The following is a 6,711-nucleotide window of genomic DNA, read 5'->3' as shown; positions in this document are numbered from 1 at the left end:
AGCCAAAACTTTCTCTTGCGCGTGAAAATCCTCCTTAGCAAGCTGATGCCTAACAAATCAATTTAAAGTAAAACTAAGGCCACCTCAAAAAAAAAAAAAAATTATATATATATATATATATATATATATATATATATATATATATATATATATATATATATACATATATACATATATACATATATATACACATACACATACACATACACATACACATACACATATATATATATATATATATATATATATATATATATATATATATATATATATACAGGGTCGGACTGGGACACTAAGGGCCCACCATGGAAGTTTCAGCCTGGGCCCCCTCCTCCCCCCCCACCCCCCCCCCCCCCATTTTGGGCTCAAATACACATGTACTCTAGAAATTTTGCATGAGTTTATGGTAGGGAAAAGATCGTGAGCACTTCTGAGGACAGTCTCCAATAGGGATATGTCCATATGCGGCGCGCGCAGCGAAAGTAAATGGGTGCGTGTCACCACGCACTGGAACATCGGCGTGATCACGATGAGTCATGGGTAGACTTAAAAAAAAAAAAAACACAACATAAGTAGCGGTGTTATTCACAGAGATTAGGTCCGACCAGATACATTTTAGATAAAATATTCAAGTAGTTACATGCCTCATGATAATTCATCAAGTAGTCAAATCACAGCAGATTTTCCGACAAAATGCAATCAGGTTGGCGGCAGATACCCCCACAAAATGCAATCAGGTTGGCGGCAGATACCCCCACAAAATGCAATCAGATTGGCGGCAGATACCCCCCAAAATGCAATCAGGTTGGTGGCAGATACCTCCCCCCAAAAGTGGGCAGCAGTGACCAGAAAATCGTGATGTGGGCAGCAGACACCTGAAAATCGCAATGTGGGCAGCAGTGACCAGAAAATCGTAATGTGGGCAGCAGACACCTGAAAATCGTAATGTGGGCAGCAGTCACCAGAAAATCGTAATGTGGGCAGCAGACACCTGAAAATCGTAATGTGGGCAGCAGACACCTGAAAATCGTAATGTGTGCAGCAGACACCTGAAAATCACAATGTGTGCAGCAGACACCAGAAAATCGCAATGTGGGCAGCAGTTACCAGAAAATCACAATGTGGGTAGCAGACACCTGAAAATCGCAATGTGGGCAGCAGGCACCAGAAAATCGCAATGTGGGCAGCAGTGACCAGAAAATCGTAATGTGGGCAGCAGACACCTGAAAATCGCAATGTGGGCAGCAGACACCTGAAAATCGTAATGTGGCCAGCAGTCACCAGAAAATCCTTATGTGGGCAGCAGTGACCAGAAAATCGTAATGTGGGCAGCAGTCACCAGAAAATCCTTATGTGGGCAGCAGTGAGCAGTAAATCGTAATGTGGGCAGCAGACACCAGAAAATCCTTATGTGGGCAGCAGTGAGCAGAAAATCGTAATGTGGGCAGCAGACACCAGAAAATCGTAATGTGGGCAGGTTGGTGGCAGATACCCCCCCTCAAAATGCAATCAGGATGGCAGCGGGCAAAGATCGGCGGGGTGGGGAGGAAGCCACCCCCCTCCCTCACCTAGGGGCCCCCCCTCCAGAATTGCAGCCAGCGGCAGCACCGGGGAAGAATCACTTACCAGCATGACGGAGATCCGTTGCTCTGCGTGCCGCTGGCTGGTCTCTCTGTCTCCTGAACTGACTGTCCAATCACGCTCTCGCAGTACTTCCGGAAGGGGGGCCCCTAGGTGAGGGAGGGGGGGGGAGGCTTCCGCCCCTCCCCGCCGATCTGTGCACAATGTCCCCCCTTCCTGCGCTTAGCCCCCCTCCATTTTAGCACTGGGGCCCCCAGGAGGCGGGACGGCCGGGGCCCACCGATGGGACCATCGGTGGTTCGGTGGGCCTGTCCGAGGCTGTATATATATATATATATATATATATATATATATATATATATATATATATATATATATACAGAAAAGTCCCCATTATCTGGAAGTTAAGCAACAGAAAGTCTCAACTAACCGGCATGTCTGAGGGGGATAACGGGGACTGTTTGTGTCAGGTTTCGCAGGCATTAAAATACTTGCCGAGCCTCCAGCGACGTCTTGTAGCCTTCCTGCAGCTCCTAGCAGCTTTCCAGTGTCCATGCATGGCTTCCGGCATGTCATGTGACCCAATCTTGGTCAGGTGACATGCCGGCTTCCATGCATGGAGCATGCCGGAAAGCCGCTAGGAGCTATAGAAAGGCTACAAGACGTCAGTGGAGGCTCGGTAAGTATTTTTTGGGGGGGAGGTTTGTGCTTTTTTGGTCGATTGCCCAAGCAAACGGCAAGCACATGTATTCGGCATCAGACGATCCCTGCTGTTGCCAGGTACTGGGGCTTTGCGCATGCGCTGGAGGTCTGCACATGCGCAGTAGACCCAGACTGGCATCGATTGAGCCTGTTACCAGGGCTCACCGCAGCTGAACGGCAGACCACAGGAGGACGGCTTGGGACTTAGACGTGTTTATGGGGTGGGAGGAAGCCCCGGGTCAGTATCAGAGCGTTACATTAGTTCATCTCTGAATCTCTTTACACTACTTATATATCTATGTTCAGGTGCTATATAAATAAATGGTAATAAGACTTGCTCACCTTCAGACTGCGATCTTCGCAGGCAGCTGTCTATGCTCCGCCCCCTGCAGCCTGAACAGCGGAATAAAGCTCAGCCAAGCAGTGGCAGCCCCACTCCCAGAATCTGATAATTCCTTCAGCTGAGCTGCTTCAAGTGACTGAATTTCGCAAACATAATTTTTGCTGAGGAAGATATGAAAAGGTAACAATTTTTGGACACCTGCTGCTGAGCTACCAGATGCTATATTTTGACCTGCGACCACAATTACGTTTAACTATCTTTTTTTTCTTCCTAAAGCAACTCCAAACAATAGTAGAATTTTTTTTTTATTTGATTATTACAATACATAGTTGGTGCCATAAGGTTGGAAGTAGCATGTGCCACTTACCTATATGTCCTGCACCACTGCTGCATTTCCGGAATTCCATTCTCATATGCTAATACCAAGCACCTGGATTTGAAAAGTAACATCTGCTTCCTCATGCCTCCCAACTTTTTAATATAAAAAAAGAGGGAAACTTAAGCCACTCCCCTGCCACACCCCCAACTATGCCCCCGCTACACCTCTAGTCACGCATACCATACAGATATCACAAGAAAAATATGTTGTTTTATAATTCAAACCACACTCCTTTCTATCCTGGTTTATTTTCCTTCATATTTACATTTAAAAATGAGAAATATATCAATTTAATTGATGGGACTAAAGTTCAGAGTCAATTAACCCTCCTGGCGGTATGAAGAATTCCGCCAGGAGGCAGCGTAGCAGTTTTTTTTTTTTTTTTTTTAAATCATGTAGCGAGCCCAGGGCTCGCTACATGATAGCCGCTGCTCAGCGGCATCCCCCCGCCCGCTTCGATCGCCTTCAGCGATCTCCGATCAGGAAATCCCGTTCAAAGAACGGGATTTCCTGGAGGGCTTCCCCCGTCGCCATGGCGACGGGGCGGGATGACGTCACTGTCATTGGGAGTCCCGATCCATCCCTCGGCGCTGCCTGGCACTGATTGGCCAGGCAGCGCACGGGGTCTGGGGGGGGGGGGGGGGGGGCGCCGCAACGGATAGCAGCGATCGGGCGCGGGGCGGCGATCAGTGTGCTGGCGCAGCTAGCAAAGTGCTAGCTGCGTCCAGCAAAAAAAAAATTGTGTAAGTCGGCCCAGCAGGGCCTGAGCGGCACCCTCCGGCGGCTTACCCCGTGTCACACACGGGGTTACCGCCAAGGAGGTTAAACACATTTTCAGTGGAAAAATACATGCTATATATGGTACATCAGTCCTGAAAAAGGGACAAATAAGGAAGATGGAGGGACAGGGTTCCCAAAGAGGGACTGTCCCTCCAAAAAGGCACATGTGGGAGCTATGCTTCCTGCCTGTTATGTGACCATACTAATGCCCAGTAGTTGGCCTGGCCTGGCATCATGCTGAAGGAGGGGGGGGGGGGGGGGGCTGCCTCCAACTGCCACACACCACCAGGTCAGATGTGGTACTACAGAGACAGACATTAGCAGCGCTCTCTTTCTTGTACAGGGCAATCTTGTTTCTTCAGAGTGCTTCTCTGGGTGAAAGTGTCAGTTAATATTTATGTCTAACTGGAAGCAAAATGTAAAAACTGACAGTAGGGCTAGTGCTGCTAGTACTGCAGTGCCCTGCTGCCCGTAGCTGACAATACTACTATCTCCCATAAAGCAGTGGGTGTGTGGCCTGGACCCCTCCATGGTATCTGCCTGATATACCTGAGTGCTGACTATAGCTGCTGGATGGTGAGAACTCTCATTGAATGACAGTAGGTGGAGCACACGTGCCATCTATTGTAATTGGACAGGGGACATGGTCAGAGCTCACACAGGCACCAGGAATGGGGACAGACCACACCCACGGCACTATGGGAAATATATGTCAGATAAGACAGAGCAGTGCTTAAAGGACCACTACCGCAAATCATTTCATTTTTAATCATCTCACAGTAGATACATCAATTATACAGAAGCCTTACTGTGTCATTTTTTAAATTTTCTGTTGTGGCCCTTTAATTATACATATCTCAATGTAACCGGTTTCCGTCAGTCCCTGAACTACCGCTGACGGACTTTTTTTTATCTATAACTCCATAGGAGGGGGAACCTTGTCAGGTCAGGTATTGTAGTAAAAAAAAAAAAAACAGATGGATTAGCCCCGCTCTCTCTAACTGTCAAAACTGTGCCATACAAAGTCGCGCGCTGACCCTCTAGCTTAGACGGGTGCGACTGCTGACTGGAGGGTCGTGGAAGGACAGGGTGGGCACAGAATGACTGCAGGGGGCTGCAAGAAGCCCCAGATCAGGTAAACTGCTTTTTCTTTTTGCTTACGTTTCCCTTCAAAACAAACCTGTAAGATATATACAGTATGAAAAGTAGTAGGGCAGTACAGGTTTTCTTTAACTCACTAGCACTAGCCCCACTTTGGTCTCACATGTCTTTGCCCGTCACCAAGAGATTAATAGGCTCTGCCACCAAACAGATGTTTTACCATACCTCCCAACTCTTTGGTGTCAATTCATCAAAGGCTGTTTGATAGTAAAAAAAAAGTCAGGAAAATAACAAATTCAGTATTTTAGACTTTTGTGTGCTAATTTATCAATATTTTCAGAGGTGTTCGGTAAATTCGGTAATTTATCAAAGCCCATTGTCATTGACAGCAGAAGAGTGTGAGTTGTCTGTGTTACATGCTGTTCTCCATGCAGAGACAGCATTACAATAGCAAGAGGCATCCCGACATCCCATTAGATGTACATGTTTGTTTTGCTGCCTTTGCTCGCTCTCCATTAGTCTTGCTTAACATTTTATTTCTTTGCCACAGCTTAGATGAACTTCAAAGAAACTTTAAACATGCCCTGCTTAGATGATTTCCCCACTAGCTACTCTGCATCGTCAAACAGAAACCTAAGGGGTTAAACTGCCGAAGGGTGGGAGGGGAAACCTGTTTTGTTCTGATCTCTCTCTGCTCACTGCCTGGGGGGTATAAAAGCTGGAACATCTCAAGAAGCCTGCGGATATTATCGAAAGGGACTTGCAGGAGACGGGCTATTTCTATTGGCTTCTTTTCCTGTCAGTCATAGGTAATCCTCTCTGCTTCTGTGAGTCCCACACTGATTCTGACAGAGGAGAACTGCTGGTAATGGAACTGTGTTTTACCGAATGCTGTAACCTTGATGAATTGACATTTACTGACATGTGTTGAGTTATTTACCGCACAAGTCGGTAATTTACCTCACTGCTCGGGATTGTCAGCTTTTCATGCAGTAGCAGCCTTTATGAATTGACATTTTCCTAAGTGATGTGTAAAGTCAGCTGTTTACAGCATTACAGAATGCGGTAATGCTTTATGAATGATAGCCATTGAAATAAGAAAGAGGGACACTTTAAGACACGCCCCTATCACATCTCTAACCACACCCCTCGCCTTGCAAATCACAAAGAATTCAAAATCAAAAGTTGTAGTTTTACCATTCAAACCACACTGGTCCTCTCTATCATCATTAGTTTTTTTTGTTTTGTTTTTTTCATTTTAACATTTGAAAATAACAAATTTTTCAATTTAATTGATGGGAATAAAGTTCAGTCAGTTAAAGAGTAACTGTTAGGCATTAAATACAAAATTAATTTTCTAGTGCAGGCTGTTACAATAGTCAAGAGGATGCTAACCAGGCAAATCCAAACGTTAAAATCAATCTTACTGTGCTCCTTCTCTCCCTATGCCCCCCCCCCCCCCCAGGCTTTAAGATGGTACACAGACTAACACAGATGCAAAAGAGAAGTGACATGCTATGCTGTATCAGTCTGATTGGCTGAAGCCTCTGTCACTCACCTCCTGCGCTGTGATTGGCCACCTGCTCTCCCTTTCACTCTCTATGTTTCAGCCGTGTTAGTGCAGAGGGAGGGGGGCCAGAGGCTGTCTCCTATCACTGTCCTCGGCCCCCCTCCTCCAGATGCATGTGGGCTCCCTCTCTGCTGCATCTGCCACCCGCCACCTGCAGAATTCTCCCTCTTCCCCGTGCTGAATATTGGGGGAAGGATAGAGGAGCTGCACATTGACTCCCTGAATAATAGTTCCAGGCGCTGCAGTTCCCTTCTA

Source organism: Hyperolius riggenbachi, chromosome 5 (assembly GCF_040937935.1).
Source record: "Hyperolius riggenbachi isolate aHypRig1 chromosome 5, aHypRig1.pri, whole genome shotgun sequence".
Classification (NCBI taxonomy): domain Eukaryota; kingdom Metazoa; phylum Chordata; class Amphibia; order Anura; family Hyperoliidae; genus Hyperolius; species Hyperolius riggenbachi.
The sequence above is the reverse complement of the archived record's forward strand: the minus strand, read 5'-3'. Positions refer to the sequence as shown.